Source organism: Podarcis cretensis, assembly GCF_951804945.1.
Source record: "Podarcis cretensis genome assembly, chromosome: 1".
Classification (NCBI taxonomy): domain Eukaryota; kingdom Metazoa; phylum Chordata; class Lepidosauria; order Squamata; family Lacertidae; genus Podarcis; species Podarcis cretensis.
In genome coordinates, this window is record NC_137170.1 from 62,141,716 (window position 1) to 62,161,653 (window position 19,938).

The 19,938-nt window shown below is 39.2% G+C and overlaps 1 protein-coding gene and 1 long non-coding RNA gene across 7 annotated transcripts in view; one reads left to right on the forward strand and one right to left on the reverse strand.

Annotated features, from left to right (window-relative positions):
• Nucleotides 1-19,938, forward strand: part of NELL1 (neural EGFL like 1) — a 372,071-nt gene that overhangs the window by 154,139 nt on the left and 197,994 nt on the right. The window lies entirely within an intron of this gene.
• LOC307216407 lies at nucleotides 1,999-17,953 on the reverse strand. Of its 3 annotated transcripts, XR_013839076.1 has the most exons (4): nucleotides 17,867-17,939; nucleotides 6,280-6,330; nucleotides 5,044-5,338; nucleotides 1,999-2,358 (listed from the first exon to the last, which is right to left on the reverse strand). It is a non-coding gene; the product is annotated as an uncharacterized lncRNA (long non-coding RNA). The 3 variants fall into 3 exon arrangements; XR_013839074.1 differs by lacking the exon at nucleotides 6,280-6,330 and having other exon boundaries at nucleotides 5,044-5,238; nucleotides 17,867-17,953; XR_013839075.1 differs by lacking the exon at nucleotides 6,280-6,330.

Sequence of the window (19,938 nt, forward strand, 5' to 3'; positions counted from 1 at the left end):
GTCTTTAAAAAAGTGAAAAAAAAAAACAGTAGGCATGTTGTTTGATCTAAGGGACCCATGAACACACCTCTGTGGATTTTTTTAAAAAAAGTTAGGATGGATTCTCCCACCTTTATGTAACCTTCATTTGCTTACAACCACATGAACCATCTCCAGCACCAAGGCTTCATGGTCAGATAAAGCCTTGCCTTTTCAGACCCATAGAATACTAGCTTTGGTGTCCAGGCTTGTGTCCAAGCCTCTTGACCCTCAGTGAGGGTTAATCTGCTGGGAAGCAGCATAGAATCAGTTGTTGATTCTACTTTGAATTAACTTAAACAGAATGCTCATTTTGATATTTTATTATATTAAGTGGGAAAACAAGGAAATAGTTATCCAAGTGCTATGTCAGAGATAATGATGATTGTTATGATCCACTGTTTTACTGGTTCTTGAGATTGTGAATAATACATTTTTGTATGGGGAGGGGTAGGTGTTCTGTTTACATTGTTGTTGTTGTTGTTGTTGTTGTTGTTGTTGTTGTTGTTGTTGTTGTTGTTGTTGTTGTTTACTCTGTGAAAGTATGTAACAATGAAGAACAGGTAAGTAATATGTTAAATAAGTTTACACACATAGCAGAATAAAAGCAACGGTAGAAGACTAAACAAAAAGTGAGAAGGTGTAAGGTGGATAAAGAGTAATGTTTGTAATGGTGAAAAGTTAAAGCTGCGGGCCTAAATAGAATCGCTGAGAGAAAGTGTATAGAGTGAAAGAGAATAATGATGTTTTCACACACAAAGCTCAAAGCACGTTTTGCTTCAATGGGTTTATAACACCAATGTAAAATCAATACTAGCCAGAATGCTCATTTCCATTACAAATACCTGTTCTGCATTAACCATGATTAGACATTCACATAAATAAGGGAAGGAAGATTAAAAGGCAATTTAAACTTCATGTGTGAAAGTGCTCTAAGAGGAAGTCACAAAGGGACAATGTTATTGGAATAATATTCCTATTGGAATAATAGGACATGAACTAGGGAGTGATTCTTTTATTGGGACTGATATATTCAAATTTAGGACAGGAGGGTGTTAATAGTAGGCTGCGTGGGTGTATGGTGTGTGTGTGTTTGTGTGTTTTTTTGTTTGTTTGTTTGTATGACTAGAACCAAACTTGCTTAGCTTCAGACTTTGTGTGGCTTCATGTTTACCTTGGCTGAACAAAATGTTATAGGCCACACATGAAAGAGATTGGAGAAAAAGTGACAAAGGGCTTTCCACACCAGAGTAAAGTGGACCCCATCCCAGAATTGTCACAGACCTTTTCCCCTTTAAATGTTTTTATTTATATATTCTGCCCACTTCGGACTTTCCAATGATTTAAAATTCCACATTTAAAGGAGGAAAGGTCAAGGACAATACAGTGGTACCTCAGGTTAAGTACTTAATTCATTCCAGAGGTCTGTACTTAACCTGGAACTGTTCTTAACCTGAAGCACCACTTTAGCTAATGGGGCCTCCTGCTGCTGCCGTGCCGCCAGAGCCCAATAATGGGGCCTCCTGCTGCTGCCGTGCCGCCAGAGCCCAATTTCTGTTCTTGTCCTGAAGCAAAGTTCTTAACCTGAAGCACTATTTCTGGGTTAGCGGAGTCTGTAACCTGAAGCGTATGTAACCTGAAGCGTATGTAACCTGAGGTACCACTGTACTGGGATAGGGAGGACATCATGCATATGTCCCTACATTAATGGGGAAATAGGCTGGTGAGAATTCACATTTTGCTTTGTTGTGAACAAGCCGAGAGAGAGAATCACTTTTGTTAGGGACTTAATTTCTTTATGCTCCTATGTTTTCCTAACTGTACAACATGATAAAATCTTTGGCATAATCACTCTTCCACTTCCTGTATAAACTTAATTGAAATAATAATTTTGCAGTAATACATCCTTGATAGGTGATAGCTTATAAGTGTGAACAGTAGGTTAGGTCCTGTAGTACAGCAAAATCCATAAAGTATTAATTGATTCTGAGCACAACAAATATATATTTTCAAATTTCTTTTAAAATCTTGAGAATGGAAATGTCAACACAATGCAGCATTGCTTCAAGTTGTCCTTCTCTTTCATTATAGTATCAAAGTTGCAGCTGCTAGTCCACCACCTGTTTGCAGAGGACATTGTTACCCCAGAGTGCATTGCTAATTGCATTTCACAGCATGAAAGGTCATTCCTTATAAAATGCTAACGTTTTGTGGCTGTTTAAATTGACAAGGTAATATACAGCATAAGGTAACACTGTAAAGCATTCACAAACTGTGAGCTAGAGTGCATTCTTCCCTTCCTGAAAGCTCGGGGTTTGCGAAGGTTACCTTTGGCAAGATCTGAAAAGAAGAAAGGTCTGATAAGTGAGGGGGGAAATGGAAGTTGTAGGATACAGTTTAGTAAATGCAAATATAGAGAACAAAAATATAGGCCTAGTAGAAGATAGGCAGAATTTTTTACCTCACAGTTATATTTTTCTAGTTTGAACTTAAGAAAACATTAAGGCAGATTTTTTTTACCTCAGTTATATATTTCTAGTTTGAACTTAAGAAAACATTAAGGCAGAATTTTTTACCTCACAGTTATATTTTTCTAGTTTGAACTTAAGAAAACATTAAGCTAAACACATGATTATGGTGATGAATTTAGATATTAATACGCTTTAACTGCTGTTGCTGCAGTCCTGTGCACAATTACCCACATATTCGTCCCACTAACTTAAGTAGGATTTATATACTGCTGTGTTGGTGATGGCAAAAAATATGTTGATGGCAGCATCCCCCACACTCTCAACCACCCCTGAACTGTGAACTCTTCAGTTAATGACCACCTTTGAAACAAATGTTGGTTGTTGTTTTCAGATTGGGGAAAGGTGCCAGTGTAGCAACCTCCATAGTCTGCAGCCCTTGATGCACTTTCTTGGAAATAAGCCCGCTGCTGAAGTGTAGAATTGGTGTGCTGGACTGTAAAGAAGAATAGAGTCCAACCAGTTACATGCATCCAACTTGCAAATGAGAGATGTGTTGTAAAGAGGAAAACCTGGAGGGCTTTGTGATATGGTTGGATGTGGTAGATGATGCCTTGTTGATTGCAAAGAATGATTTGCATAGATTGCCATCACTTTCCCCTTCTAAATGAAACTGCTGAATCTGGGCATGGCTAAAGAAAGCTTCACATTGAGCAGTGCTGCAACTGTAATCAGCAATAAAGTGCTAGCTACACACAGAGTAACGACAGACATTTTATGCTCCATTTTGAAATATTACTATTACTATTTTTATTATTCAATTTATATCCTGCCCTTCCTCTGGAAGGAACTGAGGGCAGCATGACTTTAAGATATTCACAACATTCAGAAATTAAGATATTCACAATATTCATAAATATGTCATATTTATATTTGTTGACTGATAGGCATGATTAGCTGCATGCCCAGGTGCTGTGACCTGCCATCCCATACCGTGTATGGAAATGAATGGCCGCTTGTGACAGCATACTTTTTAGTGGCTCAAATTAGGCATCAACTTTATTGATTACAAATGTGTTTTTTGGATTAGGCATCTGCTGGTTAATTCACCAATGGGTTGAACCAGTGGTGAGGGAATCTTATGACATATATCAAATATATTTGTCTGAGTGCCCCCGTCTGGGGGCAGAAGCACCTCCTCCAGGATCCCTTTAGTGGGATACCCCATTCCCTTGGAAGGGCAGACAAAGGCTTATAACCTCCCATCCGACCCTATCTAAAGCTTTTACCCAATGCCTTATCCGCTATCCAAGCCAACCCAAATACCTGCTCGCTGCCAAATCACTCACATCTGCAGCCAACACAACCACAATATCTTTCAATCAGACATCATTCCCTGGTGCTGAGAACTGGATGTCACCCAGAGGGTCTCTTTATCAAATGTGATTTCAGGGTGGTGAATCTCCCAGCCACCTAACTGCTCCACCCTCTGCCTCATAGTCTGATTCACCTTTTTCTTGCCCAGTTGATATGAGCTGGGTCAAGGTTGTCATGCCACTGTCTTGGTAGCAGAGGATTGTTCCAATCAATCAACCTCTGAGTTATGGGCCCAGTGCACACCCCAATTGTGCTTGCCCCTTGGTCCAGCTGCTATTGGCCAATCTGCAGTGGACCAAATTCAAAAGTTCCCAAGCTGGTGGGACAGGTTGTTAGTAGCTCCCATCATCTAGGGAATCCGACTGGCAGGATGTAGCCATGCCACAAAACCACATAACCACTGAAGGTAAGTGGAATTACTACCTTTGTTCCTGCTCATGTACTGCTTTCATACCTTACAGCTACTGTTCATTGCTTTTGATGATTTATTCATAGGATCATAGGAAGCTGTTGTATACTGAGTCAAACATTGGACCATTATTTATTTATTTGCATTATGACATCTTTTTGTTGTACACTGCCTTGAAGGCCCCCTGTTTTGGTGGGTAGAAGGCAGCCTATAAAATTTTGATAAAAAGAATGTTTGGCTTATGTTCTTCCCTTTTACAAGTGTCTAATTTTCACTTCATTTCCTACTCTGCATAGATAGTTTTTATCTGCTCCTGTAGTGCCCCCACACTTTTGCAACCCTGAGGTTAAAAGCTTTCTTATGTCTCATTAATTTGCAATGATGTTTCAATTTTTAACACTAACTGTGCTCCTCTGATTAAATCATCACGTTTCCACTGTATTTTCATAACAAGAACATAATTTAATTAATAGTAATAGATGCTTCCTGTGATAGGTGTTCTAAAACTATCCAAAATGGAATTTACATGCTTTGAATTGCATGCAGTATTCATTCCTGAACATACTACTTACTATAACCCTCTAGATAATTAAAAATAAATTCAGGTTTGTCAGGATTTTGAAGATCACTGTTTTGGACATTCTGGCATAAGTTTTCAACTGATGTATAACCTCAAAGTGAACTGAAGTGGGTGAAATACAACCATCAGCTATGTATGAGTAGATCTGATTGTAATTTACAACTAAGCTATGTGATCAACTTGTTGCTCACCTCTGTAGTAGTCTTGATGCCATATCCACATTCATGGATTCACTTGTGGGAGGGAGTAGTCCTAGCTGTCTTGAAAGAGGCAGTGATACAAACACTCCTAGAAATATACATCTCAGGCTCGTTAGCTTATGATAGCTACCAACTGCCTGGACTTGGTGGTTGACTGGATGAAGGCCAAGGAACTGACTTTGAATCCTGGTAAGGTGGAGATGATGGTGATATCAACAACAACAGCGACTATCATTGTTATTGTACCCTGCCCATCTGACTGGGTTGCCTCAGATGCTTTGGGTGGCTTCCAACAGAATAAACAAAAACAAAGCAGAACGTCACACTTTAAAAGCTTTCCAATACTGGGCTGCCTTCAGATGTCTACAGAAGATCATATAATTATTTACCTCTTTGACATCTGATGGGATGGCATTCCACAGCACAGGCATCACTACTGAGAAGGCCCGTCATCTGGTTCCCTGTAACTTCTCGCAATGAAGGAACCACTAGAAGGCCCTTGGAGCTGGACTTCAGTGTCTGGGCTGAACGATAGTGAAACACTCCTTCAGGTATACAGGGTCAAAGCCATTAAGGGCATTGTGCTCAGAAACATTGTGGGCGGGTGGTTCCTAAGCCTGTATAATTGGTCAGTTGCCTGCTTAGGATGGGATCATGCTCCCTTAGTCTGGAGATGCTCTTGGATCTATCTGTGACACTAGAAGCCCTGGTGACCTCAGTGACCAGGAGTGTGTTTTATCACCATTTAGCTGCCTGACTCAGTTCAAGGTGCTGGGTTTGGACCAGGATAGCTGAGATATTTTCTCATCCGTTATATATCCAACAAATCACTGCACTCTGCAAGTGAGGGCCTTCTGCAGATGCCATCTTACCAGCAGGTCCATTCTTTATTGGACCTTTAGTTTTGTGTACCAACCCTTTGGAATCCCCTCCCCTGAATATTAGACAGGTGCACTCTCTGTTGCCTTGTCAGCATCTACTGAAAATCTTCCTTTTCAAACAAGTCATTTAGCAAGAGATCTTTCCCAGTCTGCATCTGTATCCAAATTGTTTTTAAGATTACCGGTATGTTTTTTTGCTTTATTTCCTGTTGTTTAATACCCTAGGGTTCTTTGGAAGGAAGAATGGGGTATAATTTTAATAAATAATAAACAATTATGTGATCTGCTTCTATTGATGTTCACTCTTATAACATTTTAGTTACTGTGGATGAAAAACTACACATACCGTGTACATTTCAGGTTGAATTGTATAATTTCAACAAAAACATTTGCATGTCTGTAAGAATAAGAACAAAGACTCTATTATTCTACCTGTATTAATATTTTCTAGCTGTTGAGGTTATGTTTGCATGGGTATCTTTTATCAAACACTTAATATGCCAAGGGAGAGAGATTTCTTTTATTTATGCAATTCATAAACAACAAAATCAATTTGAGAATGCAACAACTTGTAAAGCTATGACGTGCCAGTTCTAGTGACACATTCTCTCACAAAGCTAAATAACATGAGACAAATTTATAGTGTTCTGAGAGTAACAGATGTATCAGATTGCAAAAGCAGTTGGAATAAAAGTTATTGCCAACCCTAGGCTTTAGGGATTTTAAAATGGAGACATCTTATTCCCTGTCCTGTGCATCTCCTTGGAATATGGTGCAACAAAACTGAGCACAGTTTTGTACTAACTGTATAGAGGAGTAGCATCAGATATAAGATTCTGGTGCTTTTCATTACTACATGTAATGGTATTATTCTGATGGATGTCTGAAGCCAATGGAGAGGCAGAATCAAATTTTAAAACAGAATAAAGTGTAGTGTCTGCTTTCCATTATGTTCTGTTTTGTAATATTTTTGATAGTGTGGCAGAAATTTTACCTGCTTTGGTTCTCCTTCAATCTGAATATTTTAGCTTAAGGAGAATTCCCAGTATGTTTGTTAGTACAGAAATGAATGACTTTCTCCCCTGAATTATTTGTTCTTAATTTTATCAAACTCTTAACATATCCAATTTTCTGTTAATCCAAATAGATTAGATAGATAGATAGAGGTATAGATATATAGTTTTAATTCTAGCAATGATTAATGAACCTGGGCCATGTTTTTAGCTGTTGTTATTTTTATCTGTAAGCTGCCTTGAGTCCATTTCTGGAAACTGGCAGAGGCAGTGAATAATAATAATAATAATAATAATAATAATAATGCCTTTTTCAAGTGGGCACCTGTGTGTTTTAAATCTCTGAAAAATAATGTTATCTTTCTGATCAGTGGTTTGATTAGGACACATGGGAATAATTTAAAGCAAGCAACTTCCATCCAAAAATACAAATCCTGTTAGAGGACCATGCCACAGCAAGTCAGTGCCTGCACATACCACTAAACCAACATTTCCAGGTTTAATAAAGCAAGATACGTGTGAGTTGTACACAATTGCAGCCAGCCCCATCCTTGCCATTTTGCTCCTCCCTACATGTAAGCAGCAAAATAAACCAGAATCCAGCACTTAGTTTCATATTACCATTGAAACTATTGTTAAGGACTTCACAATAAGGTGTGGTTATGAAACAATTGCTTAAAGGTTGAGTTTGACATACTTATCTTGATAAAAGAATGGAAATATGTTGATAATTTTCACGATTTGAAAAGTGGAACTGTGGTTCAACTCTTTTCACAGAGGTTATGCCAAAGTAGCAGAGGAGTTAAACCACAAAAGGAAATTTATATGTTTAACCTTATTAAAAGTTCATCACAGGGGCAGACTGCCCAGTAACTGCCTTTCAGTGTAGTGGATGAACCTTGCTTGGGGTCTAAAACTGGGTAATCATAAACATTTTAGGTCACTTCTATCCAAAACCAGAATAATGGAAGAAATGACTCAGCATTCTTATTTTGTAACTCTGGAGACCACACAGAGGGATTTTGTGCATTTATAAATGTTTTTATTGTACCCACACATTTGTACAAACATTAAGAAAGAGATATGGGTCTGCCCAGTGCTTTCTGTGGTAGTACTCACTGGTACAGAGTACCACCACTTCTGTTTTTGCTACACAAGACAGCCATTTTGTGCTGGCCTATCATACTTTTATCAAGATATGACTACCAGCACCTCTTTTTTAAAAAAACCAAACAAAAAACCACTGAGCCTACCCAACTATCACTATCACATTTAAATTTCCAATTTCCCCATTTATACTTTGATCTGTAATTTTTATGAATGTTCTTTAAGCTATTGATATTTTAAAAAGAACTCTTTTGTACTAGGTTCTTTTTGGCTTATTTTCTACTTTGGCCTCCTTATACCTATTTCAGGCCTTCCTTTTCTTTCTTTCTTTTTTCCTTTTTGCAAAACAGCATTTTGTTCCCATTTAAAGAATCGGATAAACAAATGTGATGGCATTAATCTTCAATGTTTAGACATATCCAGAGGTGTAGAATTACATCTTGTCAGACTGAAAGGTTATCTGGCAGGAATGCCATCTTCCTTTTCTGACCTAATAATTCTTGCAATTTTGTTGTGGGTGTTACCCAGTTCCTATAATGCACTTTCAAGGTCATTCCGCTTCAGTGGTGGTAAGAAAATGTGATTTTCTAGAGAGCTTTACAATTGTCTTCAATTAAAATGCTTCATAAATAGCAGATGCATATGTTCTCAATCCTTGATATAATGCTTTGAGATACAAGTATGAGCTTTTCTTTCTTTCTTTCTTTCTTTCTTTCTTTCTTTCTTTCTTTCTTTCTTTCTTTCTTTCTTTCTTTCTTTCTCACAATCACAGTCCCTCTGTGCAAAGCATTTGCCAATTTCCCTTCATATCTTCATTTTGATTACTGTGTCTGTCTCATTCATCTTTGTCATTTTTGCCCCCCAGGCTTTAACACAGAGATTGCAATTGGGTGCCTTCATTTTATTTATTGCTGAAACAGGGGTATGAGGCATGAATATGCAACTGCATCTGCAAATGTAAGGACAACCTGAACATTTGTAAATGTAGTCTCTTAATTCACATATTGAGAAATCACATAGTTTTACAATCCAGTTCTAATGATATGAATGGCAACAGTGCACAGAGTGTCTTAAACTACAGGCATAGCCTATCTGCACAGTGCAGAGCAAGTTGGCTAGTTGCAATTCCCTTATTATCAGCAATGGTGTGGATGGTGTTATTAGTGGTGTGGTGAGTAAAACATGACTTTAACATAGCATGTTATAGTCAGTATGTCCATTCCACATCTGCAGCTCTTTCTGTTCAGTGTAACAACTTTGAATGATTTCACTATGCTGTATCCAGCAGTAGTGCAATAAGCCATTCAGTTGTGAAGGCAGCCCTGTTTAGGGAAGTTTTTAATGTTTAATGCTGTATTGTTTTTAACACTTGATTGGAAGCCGCCCAGAGTGGCTGGGGAAGCTCAGCCAGATCAGCAGGGTATAAATAAATTATTATTATTATTATTATTATTATTATTATTATTATTATTATTATTATCATCTGTGACCAGAACTCTCTTACACTAAAGTGATGACCAGGTGAATATTTAGTCATGCTGCAGTGTAGTCATTGAGCAGTAGAAATAATTTCTAAATTTAGCCAAATGCCTAATCTGTGGTTGTCCTTAGATTAAATATGAGTAATAGTCATTTTTCCTCTTATGTTACCAATGAAACAATATAAAGCATTGGTGAACATGGGAGGGGGCATTCAAAATGAATATAATAATTTCTTTTTAAATTAAAATTTAGAAAAATTGGTCATGGGATGCAACTTTATGGGTGAAATGGTCAAGGAGAATGAGTCTGATGCGGTATCTGAGGATGCTAAAGAATGCGTGGAAATAGAAGAAGTTTTCAAACTTGTTTTTGTATTTCACAGATGTTTTAAGCAGATGTGGAACTGTGTAGAAAGCAAGTTCTTCCCCCCCCCCAATATCTTAAACCAAGGGGAAAAACGTATTACAGCTTTTTCAGAAATGGTTGATAACTTTCACCTTGTCTGCAGTTGCACAGACCCAAAGAATCCCTTAAGGCCCTTGAACTATGCACTCAAGGAAGTAAAAACATCAGTGAAAAATGTGGAGTTACCTTATGCATTCCTAACACCATCTGCCAACAAGACAAATGAAGAAAAGCACACAGTACTCCTTCAGGCCTTGTTACTTTGGTGATTTTAAAAGTGAGCTTAAGGGAGATGTTAAAGATTGCACCTTTTCTGACTATCCTTCTTTAGATAACCTTTGAAAACCATTGGAATCTGTCTAAAGTCATTTGGAGTAAGACTACATGTTACTGTGGCAATGCATTCTCCCCTCCATTTGGTTTGGGGGCACTGATGATACCTCAGATTCTGAAGGTCAGGCTCGCCACACTGTTGTGCAGCTTATGTTAACCTGTTACCCTTTAGGTAACTTTATTTGCTTCTTGGTTTTGCAGCCTCCCCAGCTGAATCAATGCTATTGTGAAAAGGTCAGCCTCATTTTGAAGAGCCTTCACTTTGTAATGGAATGCAATGCAGAGTTTGCAAGCTTTATTTCACACAAGAATCAATTTGAAGCCCCTTACTGACGTGGATGTGTGGTTTTCTTCTAATGATTTTTCTGTTAATATCAAATTTGTGTGAACCACAGCACATCTTTTTTTCTGATAATAAACTCATTGCTTGACAACAGTATCCAAATTTACCCTTTAAAGTAATCAGCATGTTGTTGCATTTTGGTTTTTTTGTTGATGTTATTCTGCATAAAAAGCCCATGCAGGAAGAAATGAATGAAAAGGGCCTGCGTGAAGTTTTAGTGATTACAGACCTAAATATTTTCCTTGGGGGAAGGGGAACTTGATTGGAGAGTGTTTTTCTGTGCTCTGCTGTATCTAGACTGGCATACTAGGTATTCATTAATTATCATGGGATAATTCCTGAGGAGGAATAATGAATCACCCACCTACAGTAAGTTTTCAAGTACACAGGAATTTGTGTGAAGGCAAACGGAATGGCTCTTCCATATTTTTAAAACAAAATTGATATGCAGGGTAAATTGTGCATGCTCATCATTTATATGTGTTAAGGATAAATTTGATGGTGTCACCCTCTGATGCTTCTCTTTATTAGCTATAACGTTCTTTTCATATTCAGTTTAAAATTTTATTAACTATTTTTTGTAAAACATTTTTATTCAATTTCCCATTATAATAGATGTCATGAACCTGGGGTCCCTAAGCTCTCTTTCATTTCGCAGTGTTGGAAATAGGCCCCTGCAGGGGGAGAAGTGCAGAACCAGGGGTAGTTAATTCAGGACACATGTGGGAAAGTGAGCTATATTCAAGCTGTGGGCCATATTTTAAGTGAATGTGTTTTGGAATGGGTTATGGGAATTTCACATAGCTTGCGAAGTATTTGGCTATTGTTTTGGAGAAGTTCTGTACCTCAGTCCTTCTTTCATCCATGCCCTGTATGGATCCATGCATCCATTCCATGTTTTGTATTGAGTGTTTTCATCTGATTTTGGTATCAAAAGTTCTTTTGATTATTTTGAGATTTAAAGCGCTTAACATTGACTGAACAGTATCATCATGTTGTGCTTAGTGATAAATAAATGAAATTGTGTTTTATTTGAAATTTCAAAGATCTAGCTGCGTAATTTGGAAATGTCACAGCCTTCCCTCAGCTTTCATATTTGGCTAGGCTCCTCTCCAGGCTTTCTGAGACTCAAAAATTGGTTGTCTGGCTTTTGTTTTTACTTGTGAGGTATTATTGCATTGTTTAATTTCTGACCGTTTGTGTACTGAATCAAACTTACAGACATATGTATGTTCATCTACTAACTAGTCTGAGAGTTAGTGCTATCTTTGCCAGAAATACTTACATAGCTGTGTGAAATGCTTTGGCCAGAAGGCAAGGGAGTTATCATCTGTTAAGCCATTTGGTGCTTCAGGGGACAAACTGTGCTAATGCTGTTAGAATCACACTGAAGTCAGATGCTTGTATTTGATATTTTTGTTTAATGCTACACTTTTTAAACCTTGGGGGCGTTTTATTTTGCTGTATGCCAGTTATATATCTCTTTTTTAAAAAAATAATAATTTTTTATTAAGTTTTACACAAATCTCTCCAATTGACAATTCCCAATTAACATATTTTTCTCTTTTGGACTTCCCTCAGCTTCTCTGACAATCATCCGTATTTGAGTTTATTATCTACGCATTCCCAAAATTAATATCACCTTTTAAGATACCTTTACAAACATATTTGCATTCTTGCAATATTCCTTATTCTTTCACAAAGCTTCTTTTAAACCCACTAGCGTTGTTTGCTCATCACATACACTGCCAGTTATATATCTCAGGCTGTTTTTATGGCTTCTTTCCAATATGATCTTAATGAATATAAGAAGACATGGAACTACATTTCTGTGTAAGTAAATGTGCTGATTAACTGTGGAGGTATTTCTATTTATCAGCCATGTATATGTGTGTGTGTGTGTGTGTGTTGTGTGTGTATAACCCTCAACAGACAAGATATATAATCTCCCAAGCAACATACATTAGAATCCCCATTTTCTAAACTATAGCTGTGTAATGTTCTATTTCTTATTAATTCACAGCTTATTCTGCTATGGTATAGCATATTCTGTTTTTTTATTATTAATTTGCAGACTATTCCATTATTGTAACTGCAAGAAAATAGCACTTCCTTTTAGTGAATCTCTGATCTGATTGTTTTGCATATGTTTCGCTACACTATTTGTATAAATAAATTTGTACTTGCACAAAGTACACACAATGTACTATTTGTATTTATATCAGTATGAGTGCACATAAAACTGGAGTTAATTTTAGCCTTGTTATTTGCATCAGTTGCATCCTTCATATATTTTATTTTGGAAGCACTGCACACTGAAAAACATTCTACTTAATTTAATGATCTAACTTAAGTCTCGGTTATTTTGTTCATACTCTAGAAAATGAATTTAAATAGGTAAATGTGTGAGATGCACTAAAAACAGGAGCTGAAACTGAAAGATATTTATGAATAGTACTCATGATGGCTTTTAAGATGTCATTGTTAATAGTGAGATGTTAAGGTACCACTACACTGGCAAGTGGAAGCAGCATGCAATAGGCAAAGGTGTAGCATGCTCTGTTAAGTTAGGTAAACCATCAACTTGCCCAGAGGTAAATCATACATGGTTCTGTTTTCTTCTCACTGTGGCAGAATGTGTTTTGCAGGCAGCTGTTACCTCGGTAGAGTCCTGGACAGACTTCCATAATTTGACCCCATTAGTTTTATATGTCAGCCTGCCAGGAGCTTGGTTAATCTTCTGTTTCTGCTTTCTGCTTGTCCTTGCAAATACAGCACGATTGTTAAAACTGGAACATTATCAACAACAATCCCAGTGGGCTGCTGTTTATTTAGTATCTCACAAATGGTGCAGACCAGGTTTTAGGCTTTTTTCTCTTCTTCCCATTTTTGGTTGCTCCATTATGAATGTTAATTGTTGGGGCTTAGGCTGTGGCATTCTGGATCAGTGCAGCAGCAGGCTGCATTTATTTAAAATGACATAATCATCATTAATTTTTTTGGTCAGGATCTACCTCTCTTAACTGCCACAACATATTGGCTACACATAACAATGAACCAGCCTTTCTGATGTGGTTTGTCAGGAGTAAACAGTGTGCTAGTGCATACTGCCGAATTGCTCCTGCTTCACTCTTCCCTTGGTATGAGTGGAATAAACAAACCAGGAAAGCTGGTTACATCCAAACCAAGGATTATGGTTTCTTCTCCCTACCAAACTATGATCACTAGCTAACTTTAACCAATGGTTTGTTGTTGGCTTAATTATTGCACCTTGTTGCACAGCAAAAACAACAACCCCAACTCTGATTGGATGTAATGGGAAGCCAAGGGTCCCTAGTTTGTTTATCCTGCTTGTACCAAGGGAGAGACAAAGCAAGAGTAATTGGTCAGTGTACACTAGCATGCTGCTGATTCCTGATAAACTACCACAAGCTGTCATGGTGTGGCAGAAAAGTAGAACTTTTTTCATTCCCCCTTATTCCGCTTTATTCCTTTCCATGCCATCTTTAATTATTTACTATAGTCAACCTGAGATCTAAATAGCAAGTGGAATACCATGTCCCCATTTGCTTCTCTAGGCCTTTACCTTCCCACCATTCTTAAAGGTTAGCTGGCACTCCAGAATGGCATGTGATTGTTTGTGTGGATGTACTGTCCACTTAAAGGATGCAGGTGGCGCTGTGGTCTAAATCACTGAGCCTAGGGCTTGCCAATCAGAAGGTTGGCGGTTTGAATCCCTGCGATGGGGTGAGTTCCCGTTGCTCAGTCCCTGCTCCAACCTAGCAGTTCGTGATGCGGCAGCTAAAAAAGCCAATGCAATTCTGGGCTGCATCAATAGGAGTATAGCATCTAGATCAAGGGAAGTAATAGTGCCACTGTATTCTGCTCTGGTCAGACCTCACCTGGAGTACTGTGTCCAGTTCTGGGCACCACAGTTCAAGAAGGACACTGAGAAACTGGAACGTGTCCAGAGGAGAGCAACCAAAATGGTCAAAGGCCTGGAAACGATGCCTTATGAGGAACGGCTAAGGGAGCTGGGCATGTTTAGCCTGGAGAAGAGGAGGTTAAGGGGTGATATGATAGCCATGTTCAAATATATAAAAGGATGTCACATAGAGGAGGGAGAAAGGTTGTTTTCTGCTGCTCCAGAGAAGCGGACACGGAGCAGTGGTTCCAAACTACAAGAAAGAAGATTCCACCTAAACATTAGGAAGAACTTCCTGACAGTAAGAGCTGTTAGACAGTGGAATTTGCTGCCAAGGAGTGTGGTGGAGTCTCCTTCTTTGGAGGTCTTTAAGCAGAGGCTTGACAACCATATGTCAGGAGTGCTCTGATGGTGTTTCCTGCTTGGCAGGGGGTTGGACTCGATGGCCCTTGTGGTCTCTTCCAACTCTATGATTCTATGATTCTATGAAAGCACACCAGTGCAAGTAGATAAATAGGGACCGCTCTGGTGGGAAGGTAAATGGCGTTTCCGTGCACTGCTCGGGTTTTGCCAGAAGCGGCTTAGTCATGCTGGCCACATGACCTGGAAAAACTGTCTGCGGACAAACATCTGCTCCCTCGGCCAGTAAAACGAGATGAGCACCGCAACCCCAAAGTCGTTCGCGACTGGACTTAACTGTCAGGGATCCTTTACCTTTACTGTCCACTTACAGCAGGAATTTCAGCTGGTATTCCTGCATTTGGTTATAATTGTGGCTAATAACAAGCAGAAGAACTGGTTTTGTGGGGTTTTTTGGTTGGTTTTTTCCATTCATTTAAGAAAAAGTAAGACTTCTCCTTAATTTAAACACTTCAGGTCAGTGGGCAGTATCCAACGAAGTGATTCTGGTAGTGCAACAATTTTTTGCTTGCACTATGGAACGAGAGTCCCATGGACTGCAAGAAGATCAAACCTATCCATTCTTAAGGGAATCAGTCCTGAATGCTCACTGGAAGGACAGATCCTGAAGCTGAGGCTCCAATACTTTGGCCACCTCAGGAGAAGAGAAGACCCCTGGAAAAGTCCCTGATGTTGGGAAAGATTGAGGGCACAAAGAGAAGGGGACAATAGAGGACGAGATGGTTGGACAGTGTTCTCGAAGCTACCAGTATAAGTTTGACTAAACTGCAGGAGGCAGTGGAAGACAGGAGTGCCTGGCATGCTCTGATCCATGGGGTCATGAAGAGTCGGACACAACTAAACGACTAAACAACAACAACAATGGAACAAGACCTCCCTCTCCTCTTGCAGTGCACCCCACGCCTTCCCCAAATCTGCTTCAGAGAGTTGGGGAAAATCCCAGAACAGATTCAGGGACCATGCAGGGAGAGGATAGGGAAGGGAAGTTCCATTGCACAGCTGAAAGTCCTTGCATTAGCAGAGATACAGTACTTGATTGGATACTGCCCATTATGAGTGATCTACCTTACAAAGTTGTTGTAAACTTCATTGGGATTTGTATGGAAGACCATATAAAAATATTTTAAATAAATTAAATGGCAAGATGGGAATTATACTGGCATCTACTAGAGTTGTCCAGTAATAAATTAATATTGCTTAAAGAGTTTAGATTAATTATGGATTAAATGTTCATTCCAATTCCTGTGCGTTCTAGTTTTAGGCCTTTTAATATTTAAATACTGTAGTTGACCTGCATGGCAGTGTGCAAGTTCAAGGAAGTAAGGATGATTTTAATATTAGGCTAAGATATAGCAGGGTTTGGGGGGGCAGGCGGGGGGAGAGATTACATATGCTTGGATAGCAAGAAACCACACTGTTAATGTAAAACTGCAAAGTGTTTGAAAAAGTTTTAATTTGAGAAGTAATAATTGTGAAGCAGAGAATTGCAAGAGAATCATGAGGCAGAATGTAAGCTGATGCCTATGAGGTAGGGGATACACTTGACTTTTCTGAAAATAAGTCTGCGCATCTGCATTTCTGCATATTTGTTACCTTTTAGTATGCCTTTGCCTATTGCTTTCAAACTTTGTTGTATTTTATATCAAAGTGTAGCTTGTAAGCTCTTCATGATGCCTGCTGTGTTGCTTCCTGTACTCTAAAAAGCAATGTGTGTACCACATACGTATGTGCTGTTCTGGAGGTTCAGCCAATTTCGAGGGCTTGGGGGGGACGACGACGGAAAGTGTGAGGGAGCTCATTGCACAAGCAGAAGACCTTGCACAGTGCTCTTGCTCACAGGACTGTCAGGTGTGCGTGCAGGAGCCCTGTGACCAATAGGACTTTGCAGGTCTGGAGCCTCCCTAAGTTTGTTCTGAAGAGGCAAAGCGCGGCCTCACAGGTGAGGCCAATTGGTAACTCACAGCACCTGGTGGCAAGAGCTGGGAAGGGATTTAAGGTCAGCATTTCCCTTCGGCTCTTTGCCACAGCAACACGCTTCCTGCCTTGCTGCGTTTGGCTTCCTGATCCCTGCTTCTTGATCCTTGGACCCTTGACTCCTTGTTTCTTGATCCTCGGACCCCTGACTTCATGACTCCTTTCTTCCTGACCCTCGGACCCTTGGCTTCTTGACTCCCAGCTCTCTGACCCTCAGACTCTTGACTCCTGGCTTCTGGACCCCCTGGCTTCTGGAGCCCCGTTCCTGCTCCCACCCCGCAATCTTGCCCCGGTCCTGACGTCCTTCTGGGACTTTGATCGCCCGTGAACCGTATCGTGACAAAGACACATTAGGTGAATACAACATTATGTATTTAGAAGACATCCAAAGCAATTGATGGTTTATGTTTCACATATGGCAGAGGGAAGGGCATTCCACAGTGTCGGGTCAGTGGCAGAAAATGGCTGTTTTGGGGTTACCACTCTGAAATATTTTGTAGGGTGTGAAGCCATGTCTAAAGCTTTGCCTGATCTAAGTCATTGGTCTTCAGCTGGTGAGTCTTATCTGAGATGGGTTTCAGCAGCGGTACTACCACTATGCAATTGTATGATATAAATTAAGAAATGGACTCCCAAATGCATGTTTGAGTTAACAGTGGTTCTCTGGTCTGAAAAGGTTACTCATCTAAGTGATTTTTAAGATCCAAGTAGGCACAAAGGATCTTTCAGGTAAGATGGACCCAATTTGTTTATGGCTTTATACAGTACTGTTTTTCTTTTAAAAAATATGTTTAAGGGTACTCTCATTTTCCTACTCATATTGAAATACTGCCCCTCAATGAGACCAAACTTAGATTCACAAAATGTTTAGGGGTATGCGTACCCCTGCATACCCCCCAAAAAGCACTGACTTTTTATGTTAGCAACAAACCTTGAACATGGCTAGTAGCTGACTGGTAGTCAGTGCAGGTCCTTCAGTGCATGTGCTGTACTCAACAACCTGGCCACAGCTACTGGCTACAGTTTCTGAAACAGTCTCAAGGATAGTTCCACATAAAGTGCATTACAATAGTCTAATTATGAGGTTACCAATGCATGAATCATAGTGGCTAATCTATCTCTAACTAGAAAATAGCATAGTTGACATATTAACATCAGCTGAAAAGATGTGTCCTTGCCCTCCAGATCACATGGCGTTTCAGGGACAAAGATGCATCTAAGAGCCAAACCCTAACCTAACCTATTCCTTCAGAGGGAGTGAAACCCTGTCCAGGCCTGATAAACTCCCCAACACATAGATTGTCTGTCTTATGGTTTAGTCTGTTGACCTTCAGTTTATTGGTCCTTATGGATCAGGCTAGATTGGGAATTTCCAGCTTGGTGCATATACCGGTAGTCTGTTTTTCTCCTTGTTGTGTTTTTGTGTGTGCCCTTAATAGAGATGTGGATATCTGAGTGCAGAGCTATATTTTTCGGATAAGAAACTGAAGTCTGCAAAATGCATAAATTTTTGCATATATGTGTATTAATATGGTATAAAGGAGGCATGGCATAGTATCTACATTTGACTTTGTTTGTTAAAATGTATTATATTACTTGATAATTATAAAACATAATTAAAAGAGCCTTCATGTACAAAAGTGAAAATATACCGTTCAGTTTACGTGAGAATATAATTTGTGCATTCTTTGCAGAATATACACAGTCCATAGCAAAAATGTACAATGTAATGCATTTGTGATTTAGCATAATGATAGATCTCAGCTGCATGAATTACACCTCCAGGCTGTTGTGTGGTGTGCTGTAATTTCATTGCGATAATTAAATCATCCGTGAAACAAAACAAAATACCAAACTCAACACATGTTAATCTAATGCATTTATAAGATATTATTTATTTATGTGTGTGTGAAGAAATGTAAATTAAAAGTTGCAAATGCTACTGAAAATCATGCATAAAGCTTTCAATCCAGTTTAAGAAGATGGTGTGATGAACAGTTGGAAAAATTAAGTACAAAGCTTTGTTCAATGACCTGTATTGATAAATTATTACCAGTTAATTAATACATCACTATCCTGATGCCAGTTCTTTTTGCAGTGATGGGTCAACATCTGAAAGGCACGCAGGAATAATCTTTAATATTTTTGAAGAGTGGCCTAGATGGCCATAGGATATCTGTGTTTCTTCCATACCATGACCATCAAAAGTAGTTATTGACTAGCTTGTAATTAAGGATACTGGTGCAGCACACTTACCCAGTATTACTTTTTCTGGAACTTGCAAAGCCAAGTGCCACCCCCAGAGGATCCCTGAAGATGCCTGGCATCATCATCAATATCATTTTGCATTCCTTAAGGGGCCCTCTTCTGAGTATCTTCAAAGATGCTCCAAAATTATTGTTTCTAAATGTACTATTACAGTCAAAAACGGACCTGAAGATCCCCTGCAAACAAGCAAACCAGACAAGCAACTACCGGTAACTTCCTGTTATAATCATGCAATTCTGAAATTGCCCCTTCTCACATGGTTCCTATTCATTCTTAAACATCATTTGACTAGCTTATAAGTTTTACTGATTGTTGGATATGGATGGAATAACCAAAATTCCCTATGTTATTTGCACTTTATTACAAATAATGCCTTCTGTACTGAATTCAACTAACAAGCTCTGTCAGGGAGTTCTCCCCTGTCCCTGCCCCCCATGCATACCCCATGTACCCCCAAAATAGCTCAGGGTTGGGTGTTAGGAGAAACCCCAGAACAACAGGTGTGGGGAGGGAAGGAGCTGAAATGCTTGCCCCAATAGAACAGTTACCTTAGTGTGATGTTGAATTCCTCCCAGTATGTCACCCCAATACTTCAAAAGGCTCATTCAGGGCCTTTCTTCATTCTCTTTTGTCCAGGTTACAGGATGGCACTGGGAAGGCTCTCCTTCCTGTCCAACTTCAGATCAAATCCACAGTGGAATCAGGATTCACCAAACCCCCAAATGAATCAAAGTA